This window comes from Symphalangus syndactylus, chromosome 19 (genome assembly GCF_028878055.3).
Source record: "Symphalangus syndactylus isolate Jambi chromosome 19, NHGRI_mSymSyn1-v2.1_pri, whole genome shotgun sequence".
Lineage (NCBI taxonomy): Eukaryota > Metazoa > Chordata > Mammalia > Primates > Hylobatidae > Symphalangus > Symphalangus syndactylus.
The window spans coordinates 26,401,942-26,428,237 of NC_072434.2; the positions used below are offsets into that span (position 1 = coordinate 26,401,942).

General features: G+C 34.3%; 1 protein-coding gene and 1 long non-coding RNA gene across 6 annotated transcripts in view; both read left to right on the top strand.

Moving 5' to 3' along the window:
- Positions 1-26,296, top strand: part of KCNT2 (potassium sodium-activated channel subfamily T member 2) — a 398,329-nt gene that overhangs the window by 4,151 nt on the left and 367,882 nt on the right. The window lies entirely within an intron of this gene.
- Positions 1,107-23,481, top strand: LOC134731972 (uncharacterized). Its single transcript, XR_010114730.1, has 2 exons — positions 1,107-1,171; positions 23,283-23,481. It is a non-coding gene; the product is annotated as an uncharacterized lncRNA (long non-coding RNA).

Consider the following 26,296-nt stretch of genomic DNA (forward strand, 5'->3'; position numbering starts at 1 on the left):
ATGAATAATATACATTATAATATATGTAATGAGTATATGTATGTTTGTATTATCTTAATGCCGTCCTTAGATAATTGCTTCTCACTCATTTGCACTCTGATATCCTTTTCTGAGTAGGACATATGGGAATAGGGTTAGACACAGCAGTGCAGAGAATTTAGCACATGGATAACACTACTTCTGTGAGGCCATGAAATAAATTTGAGTTGCTAAATGAGAATATTGCTTATGTGTAGGGATGTCTTTTGTATATATGATGCACACTTACTTGTGTGACATCCTGAGTAAAAAACAAAAATCTAATTCAAGTGGTTTGTATAATATGTCTTTAATGGCCATTCATTCGTTCAGCTAATATTTGAATGTTTGCTACGTCTCAGGGCCCCATTAGGTTAGGTTTTGGGACAAATACGGAAAGGAATATGAAATAGTGCTCGGTCTGGAGGGGGTCACAGATATGATAAGAAGTTAATTCACCCCAGAATATTGACAGTATTGCTTATGTTATGATGATGTCCTTATAGAATTTCCATTTTAAGACTGTCAAGAAGATTCTGCACCATTTGTAGAAAGGATATTCAGCATTTGCTGGAAAATAAAGTAGTTGAAATGACATATTAGAGATGGCTCAAGGCATTCAACATTCAATATTCAACTTCTGGCACCAAGCCATCTTCCTGCCTCGGACTCCCAAAGTGCTGGGATTATAGGTGTGAGCCACTGCTCCAAGCCTGTTTTCTGTTTTAATATTTCTATGATTCACAAAGCAGTAAAGATTTAGAATAATCTCCTGCAGTTAAAGATTGATAAGTTACAAGTTTTAAAAGTCATCAACCAGTTATACAAGCCTTCTCCTGTTTCATCATGATTTAGTAATTTTAAACTTTGGAACACAACACACTTAATGTGAATAAATTGTCATAATTCCAATTACTGTTAATGGAAAATCCTCAGTTGTAGCCATAGAAGAGAAGGTCATTTATTTAATTAAGACCATTCTAGTTTTCGAAAATCAGGTCATTTGTTTCAAATCCAATAATTTCATGTATACCTTTTGTATTTTATAGGTGGCCTTTAGAAGTAATTCAAGGAAGTCAACTAATGCATTGTAGTTGTTAAAACATTAAAGGATTTGAACACAGTACAAGTCAATCCATTAACAGTTTAAGAGGTATTTATAAAAATAGGGAAATATTTCAACAGCATTTGGAATATGTGTAATTTTAGATATACACTGCAAAATATATTGCTTTACATAATCAAATTCAATTGTGAGAATGGGTTTTGTATTGACATATTAAATATTTTATAAATTACCAATTTTATCTCCCATAATAAATTATATATTGTTTTGAAAAGCAGCCATTTATTATAAAATATTTATTCTAAATTTTAAGTTCAGGTTAGTAAAGACAATTTTAAATTTTTGAGTGCCATTAAAATGAATGACATTATTTTTATTCTTTAATCAGATAGTGGCATCAGCTATGCATATACAATATCTACAAAAAGGATTTAAGCATTTACTTTAGAAAGAGACTTTAGACAATCCTGTTTCTTATCAATATCGACTTTATTAAGAAAAATATCCACAAATAAGGCAATAGAAAATTAGAAACTTAAACAGGTAATGGTATAAAAAAATAGACTTTGGGCCGGGCGCGGTGGCTCACGCCTGTAATCCCAGCACTTTGGGAGGCCAAGGCTGGCAGATCACAAGGTCAGGAGATCGAGATCATCCTGGCTAACACAGTGAAACCCTGTCTCTACTAAAAAATACAAAAAATTAGCCGGGTGAGGTGGCGGGCGCCTGTAGTCCCAGCTACTGGGGAGGCTGAGGCAGGAGAATGGCGTGAACTCCAGGGGGCGGAGCCTGCAGTGAGCCAAGATCGCGCCACTGCACTCCAGCCTGGGTGACAGCAAGACTCTGTCTCAAAAAAAAAAAAAAAAAAAATAGACTTTGAATATATATAGTGTAATACGTAAAATGCAGAGAAAAATGTATTATTTAATAATTATTGTTTTTCAATCACTACTAAGAATTCAGACATCAATATTTTATATAAAACACACAAGGTTCTTTTCTTTTAACCAATTCTTATAAATAAAATTGAAATGTGACTTTTCGAATTACTGATACTTTATTTTTAAAGTTTGATTTAATTTAACAGCTATCATATACCCACTTTCTGTATTTGGTTATGTATTAGTAGTACTTCTGTGAGTGACTTAATCATTTCCCCGGGGCTACACTGAATACTGTCACATTCGGTATTATGTTCTGATATCTGAATTTCGTGGGGACACCAACATTAAGATCATAGCAATTGATCCTTTTGTTATTGATGGTTCATCTGTTTTTATTAGAGTATTTATGTATTGCCTATGTCATATTATTTATTATGTACCATGCTTGTCTGTTATCTTTAGAAAATAAAGCAAAAAGCAATATTTTTTACAGTGAAATGGTAACCAGTTGCTTTATATACTTATAATTTGAAATTAAGTTCACTTGGCCTTTCTCTGAGCAATATTTAATGTTGAGCAGTATCCTTCATCAAGATGTCTTTTTCTGAGTTTTAAATTTGGAATTAAAATTTTCTCTGCAAAAGCAATCAAAACAATAAATAATTATCCAGAAAGACAGTTATTTTTAATCTTTCACAATCCTTGTTTGGATATGGGATTTTTTTAATGGGTCATAGAAAAAAAATCCTTTTCACAGGATCTTAATCATTAGCAATTGAGTTGTAATTTAAGTAACAGACATCTATCTAAACATTGTGAGATAGTAAATAGGATAAACTGTGTCCACACTGGTAACAATATATTGTAGTCATCTGCTCAACTTCTTTTTGAAATTAGGATGGATATGAATGTCAGACATATTACCAAAGAAATAAGACTTTTAGATAAAATATTTAGGAACAAAAATGCAGTATGGGGCAATTTGTCTTTTACATTGTTTTGTAATCTTATGTGGCAATTCTAAAAAAAAGAAGTAGGCTAACATAAAGGGTCAGAGAATTGGTAAGATGGCTATAAAATTGGTGAAACACCATCATAACAAGTGGATTAAAATAATCACTGTATCAGTAGAGCCAATTCTGTTTTTGCTAAATAACATCTCCCTACAGAAACTTCTGACAGTTGTGGATATATTGGTCTTTATCATTTCAAAATTTAAATGATAGCCTGCAGAAACATTTAATAGCATTGGCATCATTCTTTCACAGACATTAAACACCCTACTAATTATCAAGAAGCACACTAAACTCTAGGGATAAAATTGTGAGCAAAATAGACCTAGTTCAGACGTAAATGATTTTACAGTAGTGGAAACCGCTATTAGATTTAAAAATACATACACAAACTTAATTACAGTTGTGCTAGGCTATAAAGGAGAATTGCACAATGTTATGAGAGAGCATGATTGAAGATGAGCCTAGTCTGGCAGATGAAACAGTGGTCTGGGGGAAAGTTTCCAAAGAAATCTGTGTTGAAATCGAGGTCTAAGGATGAGAAGATGTTGGTAGATTAAATGGGAAAAGAATATTTCAGGCTAAGGAGCAGCTTGCCTAAAAGGCCACTGTCAGGAGAGAGCAAGGCATTTTCAAGGAACTGAGGAGAGTCAGAGGCATGTGGAAGTATGGGTCTGGAGTTCAAGAGACCAAACTAGGCTTTACATGTGGCTTGTTACTGAAGCTATCCATAGCTACGGAGAAAATCACTTTTAGAAGAGAAGGGTGGGCCTGGAGCACTGACACAATTTCATACTCAGTACAAAGTCAAAATTGGTTGGGTGAGGTTGTAGATGGTAGGATACAAGTGAAGGTGGGGGACTTTAAGTCCCTTCTCATCTTGAGATTTCTGCCTATGTAGAGCAGAGATGGATAAGCAAGGCCAGAAACTTCTTTAGAAGTAGAAGTGCTGGTGGTATGTGAAATTTTGAAGGTATCAGCAAATGACCAAACTTTATGAATAAACAAATTGTCAATATTGAGCATAGAGACTGTTTTACTCTTGCAATTAAATAAAATATAGAACACTGTTAATCTGTCAAACATGCAGTGTGATCCATATCAAGTATGGATATCTAATATACATGTATTTCTACTGTTGTGCTCCATAACATAGAAACCAAGAAATTCACCACACATCATAACCATGTTTTACTTCGTCAAACTGCATCATTAGTTTTTTGTTGCCTAAAGCAATCACTGATAGTGACAACTTTTCTGATATTATGTGTTTTGTCACTGTAGTTTTCTTAATTAAACGCTCATGTAATAAAAACAAAAACTTTGTGCTCTTAGGAGCTGAGGTTCCTTTGCATGCCTTGCAGCCAACCACCTCCATCTCTCCAGCTTACAGCTTTGTTTAAGTGTATTTGGCCTCACAATTTGTCCCAGCAAATTGGGTATTGGAGGACCCTAAGCCACTGGGATATTTCATTGCGTACCTCTCATGGAGAAGAGTGATCATGTACATGCTTGCAGCAGGTGAATAGAAAATTAGACTCCATGGAGGCCAGAAAACACTGTGAAATGACGTTGGATTCTCTGTAGCTGGTCGTATAAAAGCAGAGGAGTGAATTAGAAATTTCTGACCCTGACTCCTAAATAACTAGGTACAACTAGAACAAGCTGACTCATACATAAAGTCTTAGATGTAGTATAATTTCAGATTAAGGAGGAACCATTGCATATACTTGAAAAAATAAATCATTAATGTAAATGAAATAAATTAGTTCAGTGATATTAGACTTATTTGTCTCTCTTGACTGGGAAGTGGAGATGGCTTTGGAGTTTGGAGGTAAAGAGTTGAGAACCTGGAAAGCCCTAGTTGCCTGAAAGAAATAGAGAAAAATATGCTCTTGGATGTGAGGCAGAAGATAATCAGCAAAAGAGGGAGACTAAGGACAGTGAGACTTCTCTCCACAATTTTGCCTTAGATTGAACGTATTTATCTTAGTCTTTTCTGAAAAATAGAAGCAGTGAAGGAAAACAGAAACAGAACCCAATTGTCAAGCATGGCTGATGTGTAGGGAACAATCGGACAATCGCCTGGCAGCACATCTCCAACCCTTTGACCTCTTTCCTCTTTAGAGTCTTAGGTGTACCTCTCTTCCAATCAGTGCTTTAGTAGTCTTAGCACTACTGCAATTTTACGCCACAGCTTTAAAGGGTGAGAATCATACCCCTCTGTGTATGCATTCCTTGAATTCAGAGTTGTATTACTTCCAATTTTCACAGTATGTAAATATGGGTAAGAAATGGACTTTGCATATAAAGCCAGAAAACAGTAAATCTAAGAAACAGTGAACTGTTTGTTCTTGGCTTTCTTGCACTGGACTTACACAGAATCATAATGATGAATTGTTATTACAAGGGCACACTTAGCCATCTTGTAAATCACTGTGTGAATAGGGATAAAAGTGGATTAACACATTTCGACCTCATTTAACTCCCTGTGGGAAAACTTGTAGATTGTCCACATATTATAAACAACTAGTTGTTAACAACAGGGGCCAGATGTCTAGTTTAATAATGGACAGCCTGCTGTCTCAAGTCTGTCAAAAACTGAAATACTACTCTGTCCCCTAAGGATCAGATAGGGTGATCAGCAAGCTGCACAGGTTCCATTAAGGAGTGATGGTAATGACTTCTGTCACTGCCACACCATGTGGTGATTACATTGGCAAATTATAGATGGAAGCTGTCAATGTTTTGTTTCTATTTCTTACCTTTCTCTGCTCAAAAGAGTTTATGTGCTATTTCATCCGTTTCCAATAAAAATGCAGAAGATAAGGTGAAAATGTGTGATAATATTTAATATAGTATTTATCATAACATCAGATAACATTTACCAACTACTTAGCATGTGTCAAACATTTTTCTAAGCATGTTACATGTATTACCTTATTTAATCTTTATACCAATTCTGAGAAATTCTGTTATTTTTCCCATTTTACAAATGAATCAACCAAGGTACAGAAATATATCACTTGTTCGAAGTCACATAACCTGTAAGAGGTAACTAGAATCTAATTATTATGCCTATTCACTATGTTTACAACATACACAAATGTGATTTAATGCTATTTAAATAATAGGAAGAACAACATTCAAACAAATTTAAAGGCTTTTGAAGTCAGAAAAATCATACAGTTGTTGCATCCCTGTAGGCCAGTGTTATAGTGACTTGATTAAAATAAGTGTTAGGGAATTTTTGAAGTTGGTCATACTTTCTGAAAGAAAAACCCCTTTTGCCTCTAGATGTAGAGCATGGTTCTTTTGACAGTCTGGAGAAAGTAGAATGAAATGGAAAATTAGCAAAACAAAGTAAGGCAATGGTTTTATTTGTGTGTGTATGGGGGTATAGATTATTATTGATTGATTGACTGAAATAGGGTAAAGGTAGTTAGTATCCCAGGAACAAAATAAAAACAGTATCCCAGGAACAAAATAAAAACAGCAGAATGGATAATATGAAAAAGCAAGTGAATAATAAATGAATCATGAGCATATATCAATCAAAAAGGCATCATGTAAGATCAAATTGTTAACTTACTAAGACATTTTAAAATGTCCACTTTGAATGCTTTGGCCAGGGTCATCCATTTATTTGCTACTTTAGTTAATCCACAATTATTATTTTTTGTAGCTAGGTGTTTTTATTTTTCAATATTTTTCTCAGTAGGACTTTAAGATTTCCTGTTTATGCTTCTATCTCCTGAAGTATTTGTATCAGTGTGAAATTGATTTTTTTCTCAACACTGTACTGGGATAATGAAAACACTATGCAGGGATGTTATGAAATTTAGATATCATAAGGTGAAGTTACTTGATTTAGGGCTTAACACTTGGGCCTACTTATTAGTATGTTTTGCCTGTTCTAAAGATTTGTAGTGGTTCACAGAAATTCATGCAATAGCATAGAATAAATAGAAAGTACAACAGAATGAAAAGATAATAAGGAAAAAACCAAGTTAGGAGTATGTAGGTACATAGTATGACTTCCATCAATTTGTATGTATTTACTGGAGATGGGTTGCAAAATTAGCCAGAGCAAAGATAAGGGCATGATCAGTTGCATAAGACGAGAAATGAACGAGTAGTTCAGAAGAAACACAGCTTTCCTTGGGGCTCAAATTTAAAGGAAATTTATCCTGTGGATCTTTGATTAGTGTACAGTATTCTTATCCACTCTCCTATCATAAAATAGCAAGTTTCGTAAGACTCATAACATTCTCACTCCCTGGTGCTGATATAACTAGAGAGAATTGTTCTTTTAAAGTAGATCTACAGGACACACCCAGTACTGTATTTCGGGTACATCCTATAGGAAAAAAAAATTATGTGAGGCTACAGATTGATTGTATTATTGATATATTGTGTACAGTGTACACTGCTTAGTCTTGCATGTAATCTTCCTTAAAAACCTTTTTTTTTGGTGTAGGTGGCTTTGATTAATAATAAAGGATGCAAAGAGATTGAAGTTACATTCTTTGTTGAGAACCTGATATGTAAATGTAGTCAATAGATACTATCATAGAATGGCTGTCCTTTGATGGAGAACATACTAGGATTCTAACCAAAACACAAACCTGAATTATGTTTACTCTCTCCTCTTTACCTATATTGGACTAATTACTTATTGTCTTTTTCCACAAGTGCCCAAAGTAAATATACAATTTAATGTTCTATTAAGACTTTGTAAAGACTTGGTGGGGTGGCTCATGCCTATAATCTCAGCACTCTGGGAAGCCAAGGCAGGCTGATTTCTTGAGCCCAGGTTCTAGATCAGCCTGGGAAAAATGGCAAAACTCCATCACTACAAAAAGTACAAAAAATTAGCCAGGTGTGTTGGTGTGTGCTGTAATCCCAGCTACTCGGGAGGCTGAGGTAGGAGGATCGCTTCAGCTTGGGAGGTCGAGGCTGCAGTGAACCGTGATCACATGATTGCATGCCAGCATGACATCCTGTCTCAAACAAACAAAATAAATAATTAAAAAATAAAGGCTTTGTAAGAATCCTGGATTTGGTTATTAATATAGCCGTATACAGCCAGCCTTCTCATATCCATGGGTTTTGCTTCTGTGGATTTAACCAATCATGGAGGGAAATTATTTTTAAAAAACAAATAATCCCATCAAAAAGTGGGCAAAGGACATGAATAGACAAGTCTCAAAACAAGATGCACAAATAGCCAGCAAACATGAAAAAATGCTCAACATTACTAATTATCAGGGAAATGCAAATTAAAACCACAATGTGATATCACCTCACTCCCACAAGAATGGCCATGATTATGAAGTCAAAAAACAATAAATGTTGGCGTGGATGTGGTGAAAAGGGAACACTTTTACATTGCTGGTGGAAATGTAAATTAGTACAACCACTGTGGAAAACAGTGTGGAGATTCCTTGAAAAACTAAAAGTTGTACTACCATTTGATCTAGCAATCCCACGACTGGGTACCTACTCAAAGGAAAAGAAGTCACTATGTGTGTGAAAACGACACATGCACATGCATATTTATAGCAGCATTACTTGTAATTGCAAATATATGGAACTGATCTAAGTGCCCATCAACCAACAACTGGATAAAGAAAATGTGATATATATATATATATTCACCATGGAATACAACTCAGCCATAACAAGGAACAAAATAATGTCTTTTGGAGCAACTTGGATGGAGCTGGAGGCCATTATTCTAAGTGAAGTAACTCAGGAATGGAAAACCAAACATCATGTGTTCTCACTTGTAAGTGGAAGCTAATCTATGAGGATGCAAAGGCCTAAGAGTGATATAATGGACTTTGGAGACTTGGGGGGAAGGTTGGGAGGAAGTGTGAGGGATAAAAGACTATATATTGTGTACAGCATACACTGCTCAGGTGATGGGTGCACTAAAATCTCAGAAATCACCACTAAAACACTTATCCACATAACCAAAAACCACCTGTGCCCCCAAAACTATTGAAATAAAATAAAAATTAAAAGCCTACTACAAAAAATACAAATGAAAAGCCAGTACAGTATTACAATTATTTATGTGGCATTTACATTGTACTAGTTATTATAAGTAATCTAGATTTATACTTGATGGGAGGGTATGATTAGGTTATGTGCAAACGTTATGTCATTTATATCAGAGACTTGAGCATTTGTGGATTTTAGTATCCCCAGAGGTCCTGGAACCAATCCCCTCTAGATAACAAGGGATGACTATTTATATGTACATAGATAGAGATATATATAAAGCACATGACTATTATAACCAACTTCTGGTTGCTAAGTAATTCATATTATATGAATAACCTCAAACTAGTGCAGCTTTTTAATTTGTCTATCACCATTATTATCACTATAATTATTTCAATTATAGTGAATTAATATTAATTCATTAATATCAATTAATTCATCAATATCAATATAATTATTTCAATTCTCCATTTCAAAAACTTACACTAGATTTGTACTATTTTTTCAAATTCCTCCTCAATTAGGTATTGAGCTCCGCCTATTGTTTCTTGGTACAGTTTCATCCTATCTTATTTAAATTACTACAGCACTTGCCAGCATAGCTTCTGTTTTATGCACCCTATCTCCAATAATCTTCAATGCTTAACTCGAGCCTCAGTCAACCTATGCATTTTCATCATAGTCTTCTTAAACATGATTTTACCGTATCATATTCACATTTAAAAACCTATGGTATGTCATTAATGCTATTATTTGAAATTTAAACTGCTGACCCAACATTCAAAGCTCTTTATTAATTGACTTTTCTTCCTAAAATCCTTTTTGAAATTTCATCTGTGTATTTATTCACAGAAATCATCCCTCTTTTCACAAGCTGATGTCTCCTTTAGTGCCTTTGCTTGTGTCATACCATGATCTGAGGCTGTCTGATATCATGTCACCCCCTTTTTCATTACCAGACTCTAAATTGGATGCAGTGCCAGAGTTATTAATGACATTTTGAAAACACTCTGATAACTCTATATATTCTACATGCCATTATTTTGTTTTATAATTATGCTTATATTTTTGAAGGTATAACATAACTTTCTAGAGGTAAAGCCATGTCTTTAATTCGTTTTGGATCCTCCTACATTATTTAACACAAGTAGTCCATACAAAGGCTCCAAGAATTTTAGTTCTGTAGTATAAAGAAGATATTGCCAAAAGAAAAAGAAATAAGTCACAGCTATGAATATATAGGCCACCACATATATACATATGTACATTATTATAATAAAAATGAGTCATTTGAATTAAAATTCTGATCCCCCTTAGAAACAAAATAGTTTTTAATGTTCATTCTAAGCCTAGGTATTGTAGTTTAAGGTATTTGACTTGAAAATGTCTTTTCCACATCTAATTTAATATTCACAAGGAGCTTTTCTGTGGAAATAGCAAAGCAGAATGTGCTTCAGTCCATAATTCATACTGCGACAGTTCAAATGACTGTTAAAGTGAATTCTGAAATTTACATAGGGAACTGCTCAGTGAAAACCATCAATCTGCTTGACAGCCAGCAGTGCCATTGTCCAAGGGACATGTGGAGGTGTTGTAAATGATCAACTCCATCTCATACTCACATAGGTAGTGGTAGTAATACAGAATTGAGATGAACAGTATTGAATTCTTGTGTGTGTGTGTGTGTGTGTGTGTGTGTGTGTGTGTTGGTCTTCTGTAAAAATCTTTTTCTTTTCCTTATTGAGAAACCGTGCTTATAATAGTTTAGGGTCTGTTTAGTTTTGCAGTGTTAGTATGAATAAAGAATGATTTTCTTGAAGAATAAAAAGTATGTGAAATACATCTGTGACCATTATCTAAACAACATGTTCTAAGAATTCAAATAGAAGGTACGCTATTCAAAAATATGTACATTCCTATTATTATATGTGTACAAAGTCACATCTTTTGTGGGTTTTTTTTTGTTAAATGGAGTGACTAGTTTTTTAAATTTTTAATTTTTGTGGGTACATGGTAGGTGTATATATTTTGGGTGTACATGAGATGTTTGGATACAGGCATGCAATGTGTGATAATCACATCATGGAAAATGGGATATCCATCCCCCCAAGCATTTATCCTTTGTGTTACAAAAAATCCAGTTATACTCTTTTAGTTATTTTTGAAACCAATCCCACTGCTGGGTATCTACCCAGAGGAAGAGAAGTCATTATACAAAACAATACTTGCACATGCATGTTCATAGAAGCACAATTCACAATTGAAAAAATTTGGAATCAGTCCAAATGCCCTTCAATCAATGAGTGGATAAAGAAAAAAATAAAAATATATATATATGCACATATATACATATGCATATATATACACACATATATACATATGATGGAATACTACTCGGCCATAAAAAGGAATGAATTAATGGCATTTGCAGCAACCTGGATGGAATTGGAGAATATTATTCTAAGTGAAGTAACTCCGGAATGGAAAACCAAATATCATATGATCTCACTCATAAGTGGAAGCTAAGCTATGAGGGTGCAAAGGCATAAAAATGATACAACGGACTTTGGGGACTAGGCAGGAAAGGGCAGGAGGGGGGTGAGGGATAAAAGACTACAATGTGTTCAGTGTATACTACTTGGGTGATGGGTGCACCAAAATCTTACAAATCACCACTAAAGAACTTACTCATGTAACCAAATACTACCTGTTCCCCCCACATTTTATGGAAATAAAAAATTATTTTATTAAATTAATTTATTAAATTTTCTTTAAAATTTTTTATTAAATTTAATAGAAATTATTTTTTATTTTATAGAAATAAAAAATAAATAAAAAATTAAAATACATAAAAGTAAAAGTACATTTAAATTATTATTGACTATAGACTCCCTCTTGTGTTATCAAATACTAGGTCTTATTCATTCTTTCTGATTATATATATGTATATATATTTATATATGTGCATATACATACATATATAATCAGATACATATATGTATATATATTTATATATGTGCATATACATACATATATAATCAGATACATATATGTATATACACATATATATGTATTTCTAACTATATATATGGTTAGAAAGCATTTGATAGCACATATATTAATATATAACTTTCTAACTATAAAATTATAACTAAATAAATACATTTATATATTTACATAGTTATATATTAATATATTTATATATAGTTAGAAAGTTATACATTAATATATGTGCTATAAATATAAATATATAAATATATAGTTAGAATGAATAAGATTATATATATATATATATTTCTTTTTTATCTTTGGTACCCATTAACCATCCCCATCTCCTCTTCCAACACCCCCACACTATCCTCCCAGCCTTTATTAAACATTCTTCTACTTTCTGTCTCCATGACTTCAATTGTTTTGATTTTTAGATCCCACAAATAAGTGAAAACATGTCATGTCTGACTTATTTTATTTAACATAATGACCTCCATTTTCATCCATGTTATTGCAAATGACAGAATCTCATTCTTTTTTATGGCTGAATAGTACACCATTGTGTATATGTACCACATTTTCTTTATCCATTCATCTGTTGATGGACACAGGTTGCTTCCAAATCTTGTGCTGCAACAAACATAGGTGTGAAGAGCACTTTTGATTTACTTCCCTCTTCTTTGTAGTGCCAGAAAGAATTTTGTAATACATCTTTTTACACTTGAAGCTTTACTACCACATGGAAGATACGAAAGAAATTCTAATACTTACAGAAACATATAATTAAATGTGTGCCTATAAACACTAATTAAAATTTTTATTATCAAGTTGCTCTGACTTACTGATTCCATTTTTCCTACAACATATTTCATGTAATATCTCATTCTAGTAAACTTTTATAATGAAGCCAGGGTCAGCTCCTCTGTGCATCCCAAATTATGTTCAAATTTAACTTAATCTTGCTACCTTATGAGGTGGGATAATGCATAAGAAGTACTTGAAGGATATGATCCCACGCTTACAGTATCCTTGACCCTTATATTGTGCTGGAGAGATAAGACATACAAAATAACTATTATATAAGTTAGAATTTGGTATAAAGGATTGTACTATGAGAGCATTGGAGCTTTGCATTCTTGGAATATTGTAGGTCAGTCCACATTGCCCTGTAATATGTTGATTAATGAGTCTTCAGAATGCAAAGCTTCTTTTAACAAAGCCATCATTTCATCATATAGGTGCTGAGGAAGTCTTGGTATTTTTGGTGTTATATGACAAGTGTGTTAGTCTGTTTGCATTGCTCTAAACGGATACCTCAGGTTGGGTAATTTATAAAGAGATTAATTTTGGCTCACAGTTCTTCAGGCTGTACAAGCATGGCACCAGCATCATTTTTCTGGTGAGGGCCTCAGGAAGCTTCCACTTATTGTGGAAGTTGTAAGGGGGGAGCTCGCATGTCACACAGCAAGAGAGGGAGCAAGAGAGAAAGGAGGTGCCAGGCTTCTTCAAACAACCAACTCTTGTGAACGCAGAGTGAGAACTCACTCATTGCAGTGAGGACTGCATCACATCATTCATGAAGGATCTGCCCTCATGACCCAAACACCTCCCCTTAGCCCCACCTTCAACATTGGGGATCATTCTCTTTCTCTCTTTTTTTGTGTGTTTGTGTGATTCTCATGCCTCAACCTCTCGAGTAGCTGGGAGTACAGGTGCATGCCACTACACCTGGCTAATTTTTGTGTCTTTTTGTAGAGACAGGGTTTCACCATGTTGCCCAGGCTGGTCTTGAATTCCTGGCCTCAAGTGATCCACCCACCTCCTCCTCCCAAAGTACTGGGATTACAGGCATGAGCCACTGCACTCGGCCTGAGATCTCTTTTCAACATGAGATTTGAGGTGGTGTAACATCTCAACCATATCAATAAGGAAGAGAATATACCTATAAGATGTGGTTGAGATGAACTCGATTTTACTGCCAAGTAACGTGAAAATATCTTTGTTTTACTTAAAATTTTAAAGTACATCAACCTTCAGGATTTTGTGAGTGATGGAGCCCTTGCCCACCCCAACCTCCTCACCAAAAAGTCATTTTCACCTGGAGGAGCATGTCCTTCATTATCTGGAAGGGCAGTGAAGAAGAGAATGAGGCTAGTGCCAGGGTCTGGGAGGAAGCAGGAAAGCAAGGCTCTGGAGGAAGAGTGCGGGCTTGGGGCTGTCACCTGAAACCCGTCCTCCATTGCAGTGACCATTATACTATTTCTCTTTTTTATAACAAGCCATCTCATAATTAGAATCTGTCCTGCTTGTTAACAAATATTATCTGTCAGTGGCTGGCATCTGTTGATCACTTGTGGCAGATGTGGGATTTTTATACAGTTCTTTTTACACTCACCTTTTTGTATTTTTGCTCATTTGGCATATTTTAAATGCCTTGTGTGAAGAAGAGCTATACTCGGTCAAAAGTGTGGGAAAAGTAAAGATTGACAAGTAGCATACTTGGCTTTATTCCTTTCAATGTCTGTTTTAACATTTTGGTGATTTCCCAAAGACTAGAGGGTCACAGTGTGTTTACTTTGCATTTTTTTTTATTTGTATAAATTTAATGGATACAAGTGCAGTTTTGTTACGGGGATACACTATGTAGTGGTAAAGTCTTGGCTTTTAGTGTAGCTAAAACCTGTATATTGTATATTGTACTCTACACACTATTTTTAAAACAACAATGACTACAAAAATATATTCTCTGGTGTTGGAATGAAAAAAGCAAGAGGAAAGTCAGAGTCACTTTGTTTAAAAAGTAGCATTTAGAAGGTTTAGGAGTACACTGTAGGTAATGCTGAGTAAAAATTGATTTAGAAATCTATATGCATAAATTAAAAAACCCTTTTAATGAAATGGGATGAGTATGATAGACTGTAGGTTCAAAAACTGACAGAATGAATGAAAGGGACGATTCAGTGTATTTAAAACACCTACAGAGAGCCAAGAATATCAAGAATGTGGAACAGTAGTCACATATAATCAGAGTTAGTGAATAAATGTCACAAATACACATACTCATGTTGTATACTTTTATAAGAAAGGGAGCAATTTATTAGATTGATTATGAAGGGGCTGGTCTCAGAGGGATTGGTTTTTGGTTTGGTAAATTCCCCAAAGAGAGACGGTTTCAGAATGGAAATATGAGGAAAAATGTTATGCTTAAACTTAGAAAATTTATTTGCTAATAAACTATTCAAATAATTTTATTATTTTATTTAAAAAATACATTTTTGACGTTTAATGCCAACACCTCTAGACTACAAATACTATGTTAAATTCTTTCAAGAACATTAAAAAATGTAAAGTTGGTACATTTTAATGTATAGAATTTTTAAAAGAAGAACATGTAAAATACTTTGACTATTCACGCGTGCACACATACACACACACACACTTTTTTTATATATAGTGACCTTAAGGATTATGTTTATACAAGTGGAGTTATACCATAGAAGATATTGTTGTATCAACTGATGTTCTCACTTAACATATTGTTACATAAACCTACTTAAATCCATTGTTTTGTGACATGTATTTCTAAGTAGAGTCCTAAACAAGATTACTTTTGATAGTATAATATTCTATAATATGAATATATCGTGTTTATTTAATTAGGTGTTGTTAGATATTTAGGTTGCTTTCATGTTGATATTTTACATTCTTGTCTTTCAATATTTATAGGCTTTTTGGAGGCTTCACTGATGATTTTACTAAAATAAATTCTTAAATATGAAATTACCCTGTTGAGGAATAAGAGTATGAGTATTTATATTTTATGGTGTTTAATGCATACTTCCATATCATACCCTAGAAATATGATTTCGTTCTTATACACAATTAGTAGTCTATATATTATTGTTCCTTGGTAAAAATTAGTTGCTGTCCATAACTATACAACTTCTATAAATCATTGTAAAATATAAATCTCTAACATGACTGATTAGAAAACACTATGTTAATCCTTTTTACTTTCTGGGTATACTATTGTATCATTGTAGATTTGTGTCATTGGCAAGACAAAGGCAAACACAGACATTTACACAGCTTATGTATTAAGAATAACAATAAAAGTGACTGCTTTTTAAAAATCTCAACAGAATGTTTGCAATAAGACAGTTTTTGTTTTGCTAACAAAATCTTTGTTTTGCTATGTGTTAGTAAGGAAAGTAAAGGAAACAGATTAATAAATCACACTTTGACATTGCCTTCTTGGAGAAGCTAATGATAAAAATAGATAATATCATGTTTTCATTATTTTAAGTAAATCATCACATTTGTGGTGTACTGCACCTGAGGCATTGGGGCAACAGCTTTTGCTTTCTTTAAACGTTTGTTTTTCTGTTTTTTTTTTTTTTTTTTCCATCTATTTAATCCACATTCAGTGCTACAGAATATCACTTTTCAGTCAGATATTACGAGTCAAATGTTGATGTACTGCCAATGCTACTAATACCATGTTCAAATAACCTGCAGAAGTTGAACTGCAAGATTTAAGATATTCAAAAGCCACTCCCTCTTGAAATAGCAGTTCAGGTTAATAATAAAAGAGAATTTGCCCCTTTCTTTGCCTCAGCTGATAGAAAAGGTGTTTTAAAGTATTGATTATGATTATTGTAATTTTTCCACACTATCTTATCAAGGCAAGAACCAGGCATGCATTGACCCAGCGAGTGCTACCATTTTTGAAAAGATGAATGAATTTTTCTCTCAAACTAATTAGATATTTGGGAGCAGTGGAGCATGTCAGTATATAAGCAGGATAATTTGAACTGTCTTAATTTTGCAGTGGACTTTTATTTTACTTTTCATCATGTTACCCCTACCCATGCCATTGCGTAGTCAATTTAATTCTAAAAGCAAATATCAAAGAGTTTGGGTTACATACTCTATGGGTTATTTTTGATACTTGTTTTCATTAAAACAGAAGATTTAAGTTTAAATGGAAAGTAATTTTTTGTCTGTTGAGTACTTACATAAAAATGTCTATAAATTATTGTAATCAAAGCCTACAAAGCTAAATCTTATAGCTTTATATCTAAATCAAGACTGAAATTAAGGCATGATACACAGCAATCTGAAAAATTATATGGAATGTTAATAAATGATAATTATTTTGCGAATTCTGATATGATTATTATGGTAGCAATTAAATAATATAAGGTAAAGGTTGTATGCTTCTTTAATGTCAGTATATTAGAGCTGTTGAGGGCATAAAATCTTAACTAACTCTTTCTGATGAGTTTGGTCCCTCTTCCAGCATTTAGTAACTGTATGGTCTTGGGCAATTATGTAATCTCTCTAGTTGTCAGTGCTCTCATCTGCAAAATGAGGATAATGATTTTACTGCTGTTGGTAGGTAATACATAATTTATGAAAATTCCTTAGCTCAGTGCTGGGTAATAATTACTGCTAAATGATACCTTCTTAGTCTTTAGAAGTCATCAATATGTTGTTATTTGATATTTTCGGATTTAGAAAAAATTTTTTTGAAAACACATAAAGTGTATAAATTGCCAGTTCTTGTCAAAATTTTATTCGAATTTTTTCCATGATTTGAATATTTTCTATATTTCATTAAGTTGCTTTGAGGAAAGTAGAATCATCACAGCAGAAGTTTATTGCTGTTCATGTTTCATAAACTCAGTCCATTTGAATGATATTATACTAATTGAATTTTAGAGAGTCAAGCTTCAAGTCAAATATTTTTTCTCTCATTCTTGTGGAAAACAAGAGTTCTGTTCTCCTATTAGCACTTATTAGATACTGTGATTATTATTCAATGTGGACACATTTTATCAATAAAATAAGAGCTCAGGGGAGGAACATGAAGAATATATAGTTTGTAATAGTAAGATATGGTGGAAGAGATTTTAAATTGTACCACTTACAGTTGTTGTTGTTTTTTTTTAATCCTCTTGATTTTAATATTAGTAGCCTCTAAATTATTTGCCTCTGACTATTTCTTTCTACTTGTCTTCCTGAAAACTCATGTTTCATAGTAGAAAAGGTGGTTTGATATTGGCTTTTCCAATAGCAGAGTAAGAAAGTGACTCAATGATAAATCAGGTACTCTTATTAATGATAACAGAAACGAATAATAATGCATGTAAGAATTCTTGTTCTTCTAGCAGCAGGGGATGTCTAGATTATCAATTGACTAGTATCAAACAAATTTGCCCCAAAATGATTGAATTCTTAATAATATTACTGATAGTTTTAAAATTTTAAATCAAGAGTTTAAAAACCCCGTGAGATTGTAAATAAAACAACAAAATGGGGAATTTAGTAGCAAGAAAAGAAGTGAAGGACTTGATTAATCTGCTAATTCTATGTATATTAATTAATTAATTAATTTCCTTATTTTGAAACAGAGTCTCACTCTATTACCCAGGTTGGAGTGTAGCAGCAGAATCTCAGCTCAATGCAATCTGTGCCACTGGGGCTGAAGTGATCCTCCTGTCTCAGCCTCCTGAGTAGCTGGGACCACAGGCACTCGCCACTATGCCTGGATAATTTTTTGTATTTTTTAAAATAGAGATGGGGTTTTGCCATGTTGTGCGGGCTGGTTTCAAACTCCTGAGTTAAAGGAGCTCAAGAGATCTGCCACTTTGGCCTCCTAAAGTTCTGGGATTACAGGCATGGGTCATCATGCTTGGCCTACTAATTATATAATTAAGAGTTCAATAGAGTTGAGATTTATGTGCATTTAATAAAAAAAGTTTCATTTATGTTTATTGCCCCTATAAAATGTAACTGATGGGCTATAAAAACTAAAGTAGTTGAAAGTATAAGTGTATCTAAAGTTTTAAATCCTGTACTTCTAGATGAGCTATTCCATTTTCAGTTTATGAATTGCTAAGACTATGTCCAAGGAATTATACTGATAAACCTAATGGATGAGTGAGTGAGTGGCCTTTTCTTTTTCGATTACAAGAAAAAAATACTCTAAAATAATCCCATTCTCTTTCTTGCTCTGTTATTTGTGAGTCATCAAATTCATTTTGTGATCTCTATAATAAGTTTTTTTTTAATTAGTTAGCTTCCTCTTGGCTGTAATAAATGGTTCAGTTATTTCCACTAAATTGACCATCCATTCCATTTATTTGGGCAATTGAATTATCTACTGAGTGGAATGACAAAGATAATTCATTAGTATTAATTGTTTAGATAAATACGTGTGGTCCGATAATCAAAATATAAATTAAATATATGTGTAGAAAACCTTTAGAGGAAACGTTTCTTTTCCTCTATTCACAGTTTATTTACTGTGTAAGTCAAGTCCCATCCTCTCTTTGAAGAGATAATTTGTGTAAAGTGTTTGACACAGAACAGGATTGCATAGTATCTCAAGGTTATAGCTAATTTCTAATTTTCTGATCTTCCTCTTGCCTCTTCCTCACTACTGAGCTTTCTTCCTAGTCTAAGTTTTTGTGCTTATTATTTTATTTCATTTTTATAACTACTCCCTTGAGTTGTCATTTTTTAAATATTTCCAGTTTATCCAACTAGACTCCAAGTCTCTTCTACATCGTATTGTACTCATACTTGAAAATAATAAATGCTTGGCAAATACTGAATGATAAGCCTCTTCTGCCTGTGAATGGTCCTTGTTCTGAGTAGAACACATGTGTGCTGACTCTTCTTCATGGGGCCCACGCCTACTGGAAGCACCCTCTCCATTCGGAGTTCATCTTTGCAAACCCCACCCCCAAACAAACAAACAAACAAAATGTTTTGCTTGGAACCCTGGGCAAAGTCTCCTGAATATTAGACTGGGTGATAAATCATGAATCATATTTGTATTGGGGAAAATTTAACCCAAATTCTATTTGGAATCTTCAAGCTAATTAACTTCCTCCTGAGTCCCAAGGTTCTTTTTCTAGCAAAGCTTATATATTTACTATTAAAATAAAATCTGATGTAAAAGTTGACAGGAATTTTCTCTTGACAACATTATTTCTAGTTACTACAATGTTTGACAATATAATTTTCTGAGAATATGTTCATTCATCTGTACTCTTTCTTTCTCATCGTCATACTCTGTTGATTTAATGGTCCAGGCATGCCCCTCTCTGCTAATCCTTTCTTCTAAGCCTCTTGGAATGCGTGCACCCTTACAAATAAATTTTGCAGCACCTTCAGTTTTTTCAAGGAGAGTTCATCCATTTGTTAATTTGAATAGGAACCAAACTGTAACATTAGAATCTTTTTAATAAAAGCTGCTCATTTTCCTACTGCTCCCCATATATCACAGGTTTGGAAATGTGTTACCCCTCTTCTTACAAATTATACACCATTACATTTCCCCTTATTTGAGGCGTATGTTATTTATTACAGCCTTTGCTTTTTTCTTGTCACTGTGTTTTGTCAACCTTTGGTGATTCCTCCACAATTATGGAGGGTTTGGGCGGGAGCTTCTATTCTTTTTTATTTTATTTTATTTTATTTTATTTTATTTTATTTTATTTTATTTTATTTTATTTCTTTTAATCCCAGATGCTAGTATCATTGTTTTCGCATTCTTTGCCCAGGTAACTTCCAGATCCTGTTCCAGACCCTTGTTCCAGACCTTGTCTTTATAGTTCCTTTAGTTTGGTGACTTTTATGTCCAATTCTGCCCAGCACCCTCTTGTTAGGCTGGACCTGAGTATGACCAAGATTGCTCTACTTCTGGAAACTTACGTGACAACATCCCACCATGTAACTCTAACTTGTCCTTTCAGTCTTCACACTTCCTTACTAACACCAAACTGATTCATTTTTACATATCATCAAGACCTTCAGTACCCTACATATTTCCAAGCTTTCCTCCCATTTTTAACCTGAACTTTTCTTTCCTCGCTCTTATTTACTCTTCTATCTTGTGCATTCTTTCTTCTGCCCTATGGCTCTACTTATGTTTCTCTTAAAATTTCTGATGATCTTTTTCATGCCAGATCCAATGAACAATCTTTTTTTTCTGATTCTCCTCCTCTTTCTTGAAACTTCCTTCTCTTGATTTCTATGATATCATTCTTCTTTGTTTTATGTCCTACTCATCTTAGTTCTCCTTTACAGGCTTCCCTTCTTTTATTTAGCACTAAAAATTATGTTTTATCAAGGATTCTTCCTTGATGCTTTGCTCTTTTCATTTCTAGTTTACTTCGCTTAAATTTCAATAAATGTAATTATATGTTGATGATTTCCAAATCATGATATTTGTCTTGCTTCTCTGTGCAGAGTTCTAAAACTATACAGACTACTTTCCACTGGGTGTCTTTTCATGTTCAGCAGACATTTCAATCCACAGTATCCAAAATTAATTTTGTCATCTCTTTGAAACTATTTACCCTCTGGTACTTTCTGTGTTTAGATATGGTACCAACATGCAACCAGCACCCAAGGCTGGATTATTAAATTCTTTTTAAAGCTTGGTTCACTACAGATCTCATTGATTCAATTCATAGATGGCTCAAATTGTTGTCTTCATGACTCCATTTTAATTATTACTCTTCTAATGAATGTGCCTGCCTTTCTCATCTGAACTGTTGAGAAGTGTTTTAATTTTTCTGCCTCAGGTCTTCCTTCTGGCTGCCATTGGACAATTCCTCTGTCTGGAATGAATAACAACCTCTGAAGACATCCCGCCCCACCTCTACACGTCACATGATATTCACCTATTTGTTGACCAGTTATCACTTGCTTAATCTTTATCTCAGCATTTTAGGAAGGCTTTTTCCCTATGCAAATCTCTGTATTTTATAATCCTGTATAATTATATTTTATAATCCTATGTAATCCGTATTATCTTCTGTATTTTATGCTTTTCAAACCTTTATTGTACTCTATTTGTTCTACTTTATTTAGTTTGGACAAGCTGAAGCAGGTGACATGGTTCATCTGTATCCTTGCCTGATGCATCACTGAAATGTAAATGAATTGGTGGTGAGAGAATAATTCAAAGGACTCAGTGTTTGAACCAACCCTAGTCAATGCTGCTATATCTTGGGTGTTTGTGGAGGCACTAAGGTAGTGGCCAGGACTGAAGAAATTGGGAACTTGACCTTATAAGTCAGCTCACACAACTTGCCCGCTATCATTCTAACCAACCCTCCAAAACTTCTAAAAATCTCAGCTCCACCTTTGCAAGTTTATTTTCCCCACTTGCATAAAATTGCAGTGCCTAATTTGAACACCTTTGGTATTCATCAAAAATACCAAAGGTGCTCAAATTAGACATTGCATTTTTTTGCACATGTCAAGTTGAAATCTATTCATGGATCTTTAGCTCCTTAAGAGAACATGCATATAACATTACTTTTTACTAGCATTCTTCCAAGTACTTTACATGCCCAACAAGAAAGCATATTATCCCCATTGTACAGGTGAAGAAACAGGCATAGAGAAGTTAAGTAACCTGTTGGTGATTACAAAGCTAGAAAGTGGCTGAGGGTCTTTGTTGATTTTCCTAAAAAATTTGGTATTGTACTGGCATATGGAGAGAAGTTGATAAGTAAATATTAAATACATACATGTTGGTTTTGAAATATATGATAAGACTTTTTAAAGTCTACCTGAAGAACTGGCAATATTGTTGGTTCTCCCACAGAATTTTCTTCTGAAAGACATAATTTTCCTGAAATGTGAACACTGAGGCATTTGTAATGCCTATTATCCAGCTATCATCTGTCTATTCATGTTGTACACATCTACTATAATTTAATTAATTAATTAATTTTTTTTTTTTTTTGAGACAGAGTCTCGCTCTTGCCCAGGCTGGAGTGCAGTGGCGCGATCTCGACTCACTGCAAGCTCCGCCTCCCAGGTTCACGCCATTCTCCTGCCTCAGCCTCCCAAGTAGCTGGGACTACAGGCGCCCGCTACCATGCCCGGCTAATTTTTTTTTATTTTTAGTAGAGACGGGGTTTCACTATGTTAGCCAGGATGGTCTCGATCTTGTGACTTCCTGATCTGCCCGCCTCGGCCTCCCAAAGTGCTGGGATTACAGGCGTGAGCCACCGCGCCCGGCTACTATGATTTGAATAGGAGAACAACAAAATGAAAGACTTAGTATTCAAAACATAAGTAATGGAAGAAAGTGAATTTGATATATTTTTATGACGGCTTTTAGCAAATACTTTTAAAATGAACTGAAGTTAATTTATGCTTGAGTGGGATTTCTTTCTCTTTTTGGAAAGCTTTTATAAATAAATGAAAGAAAATATGTTCTTACTAATAACAGTTTCTCCTCCATCTTTGCCCCCATCTCCTTAGGATACTTGTGGAATGTCTCTAGAGTGAGTCGGCCACTGAGAGGACTTTTTATTGTGTTAACTTCATTACATTGAAATTTTGGAATAGCCTCAGGGAATAAGGGACAGAAAAAAATGGGACAATATTCACCCGGTGGCATTCATTTTCAGTAAAGAGCAAGTAAAACCCTTTATTAGATTTAATGTTTTGTTTTTGCTTAGTTTGGACTATACATGTGTATTTCACATATATAAAAATAGAACTTTTTTTACTAAACTGGTCCAGATCTAGATATTTATAGGCATATGGAATTTGGAGGTTACAAAATGAACTACTAAGAATAAATATTTCCTATTTCCTACTCCTCAAGTATCATGTAAGAATAATTTTTCTATGACAATAAAAAAAGTGAAACACTACAATCTGATCTATATTTTCTTCAGATTAGCATTTGTATGATTTTCACAGATTAGCATTTATGTGATCTTATTCTAAGCCTATGTGATACAGAAAGGTAAAAATGCTAAAAGAATGACTATATCACATATATACTAATATTTCAATGTTTAATTTTCTGAAAAAAGTGTACATTTTGTAAACAGCTGTAGCCGCTATAGTCAAGATGATTTCTTGAGAAGATATTACCTGTTCTTTAAAAAATGTTCTTGCCAAAATAATGCTTGTACATAGCTCAAAAATCAGCTATTATTAGAAAGCTTACAAGAAAACAAGAACAAGTAAAACAACAATAACAAAAACCATCTGGCCCCTGCCTTCACCTTGTCAGCTTTTCCATGATGTACTTTTCAGAAAGAAACACTTTGAAGCGTTTTGAGTTTTTTTCCCTGCTTTTATTCTCTATAGTCAGTTTCACAGTTTCTCAATTTGAGGGCGTATTCATTGACTTCCTACTATGAAATATAAGGATTTAGCAGTCTAACTATACCGTCACAACACACATCTTCCACTCCCCATTCTTCCAATATAGTAATTATTTTTGTTTAGAGGAATACCATGTATGCGTATTATATAACTATTTAAATTTTGCTCAGAACTGAGTAATGAGTATTATGATTATCATTTTCTTATTCAACTGTCTTTGTTTCTAAGTATTTACGCATTTTCCTTTGGTTGTCTGCTAAATTTTCTAGTTACCTATTGATAGTGTCTCACCAAGCATTGTGGTAGAACTATAAAGCCTTTCTCAGGGTAATCAAACACATCAGGCAGTGTACCTGTGGGGAAGGTCCAGGTTATGCTGTGGAAAGAAACCGCCTCAGATCCTCCGTAGTTCTCTTCTGTGGAGTTACTCAGGAACTCCCTCCCCTGCCACTGAACCATCTTCAAGCTTCATTGTGTACCCACAGCTCTCTGGGATTGTTTATCACTTTTTTCTCTGTTGAGCTGGGGCTTCCATTCTATTATTTCTTCCATTTAGTATTTCTGGAGCTAGGACTTCCATTCATAATAAATCCATTATCTTAGGGGTGCTCTTCACTTTCTTTTCTTGAGTGTCCTATTTCCTGGATTTGCTTATTCTTTTGTATTGGTGAAGCACATTTTCCATAAGCTTCCCTAGAAATGGTTTCAGGAGGAAAAGTTTTGAGCTAGTGCATGTCTGAAAATCTTTTTATTCTACCTTTCCACATGAATGGGAACATTTCTAGGTTGGAAAATTATTTTCTGTCAGAATGTGGAAGCCATTTTTCCATTCTTTTATCTTTCCATGTTTCTGTTGAGAGGACCATGAACATTCGAATGAGACTTTCTTCCAGCCAATGAAAGCTGTATCACCAATGAAAGCTGTATCACCACTTTTCTGATATTTCATAATGCTGTACCTTAGTGTAGGTCTTTTTAAAAATTTAACTGGGCTGAGTGTGGTGGCTCATGCTCATAATCCCCGCACTTTTGGAGGGAGAGGTGGGTGGATCACATGAGGTCAGGAGTTCCAGACCAGCCTGGCCAACATGGTGAAACCCTTTCTCTACTAAAAATACAAAAATTAGCCAGGTGTGGTGGCGCATGCCTGTAATCTCAGCTACTGGAGAGGCTGAGGCAGGAGAATCACTTGAACCCGGGAGGAGGAGGTTGCAGTGAGCCGAGATTGCATCATTGCACTCCAACCTGGATGACAAAGCGAGACTCCATCTCAAAAAAAAAGAATTTCTACTTTTTTTTTTCACTTTTATTTTAGGTTTGGGGTACATGTGCATGTTTGTTACATAGGTAAACTTGTGTCATGGGGGTTTGCCGTACAGATTATTTCATCACCCAGGTACTAAGCCTAGTACTCAATGGTTATTTTTTTCTGATCCTCTCTCTCATCCGACCCTCCAACCTCAAGTAGGCCCCAGGGTTTGTTGTTCCCCTCTTTGTGTCCATCTGTTGTCATCATTTAGCTCCCACTTATATGTGAGGACATGCTGTATTTGGTTTTCTGTCCCCACGTTATTTTGCTAAGCATAGTGTATACAAAATGGGGGAAAAAAGAAAATAATCTATATGATATGGATAACATGTCATTGTACCTTTGTCCAAGCCCATATGTTGTGCAGTACCACAAGTGAACCCTAATGTAAACTGTGGGCTTTGGGTGATTGTGATGTGTCAAGGTAGGCTTATCCATCATAACAACTGTACCTTCATGGAGAGGGATACCGATAATGGGGGAAACTACACTTGTGTAGAGCTAGGGATTATATGAAAAATCTCTGTACTTTCCACTCCATTTTGCTGTGAACATAAAAGTGGTCTAAAAAATAAAGTCCTTATAATAAATTCTAAAAAATGTTAATTGAATACTATTTCATTTCACTCTAATACAAAAAAATAATTGGAAGCTCTTTATAAATCGACAGGATTTGTTGCCTGAGGATTTTACTGTGGGTGACATGGGGAGTAGCTGATTATTTCCTTGTCACTCCCTCTCCTCCAATCCAAATCCCGAATGCCAATATTTTTAGTCTCTCTGGTCAGTCCCTCTAGATTTGAATTCTCTAATGTTCCATCTTCCAGAGGCTTAATTGTATAAG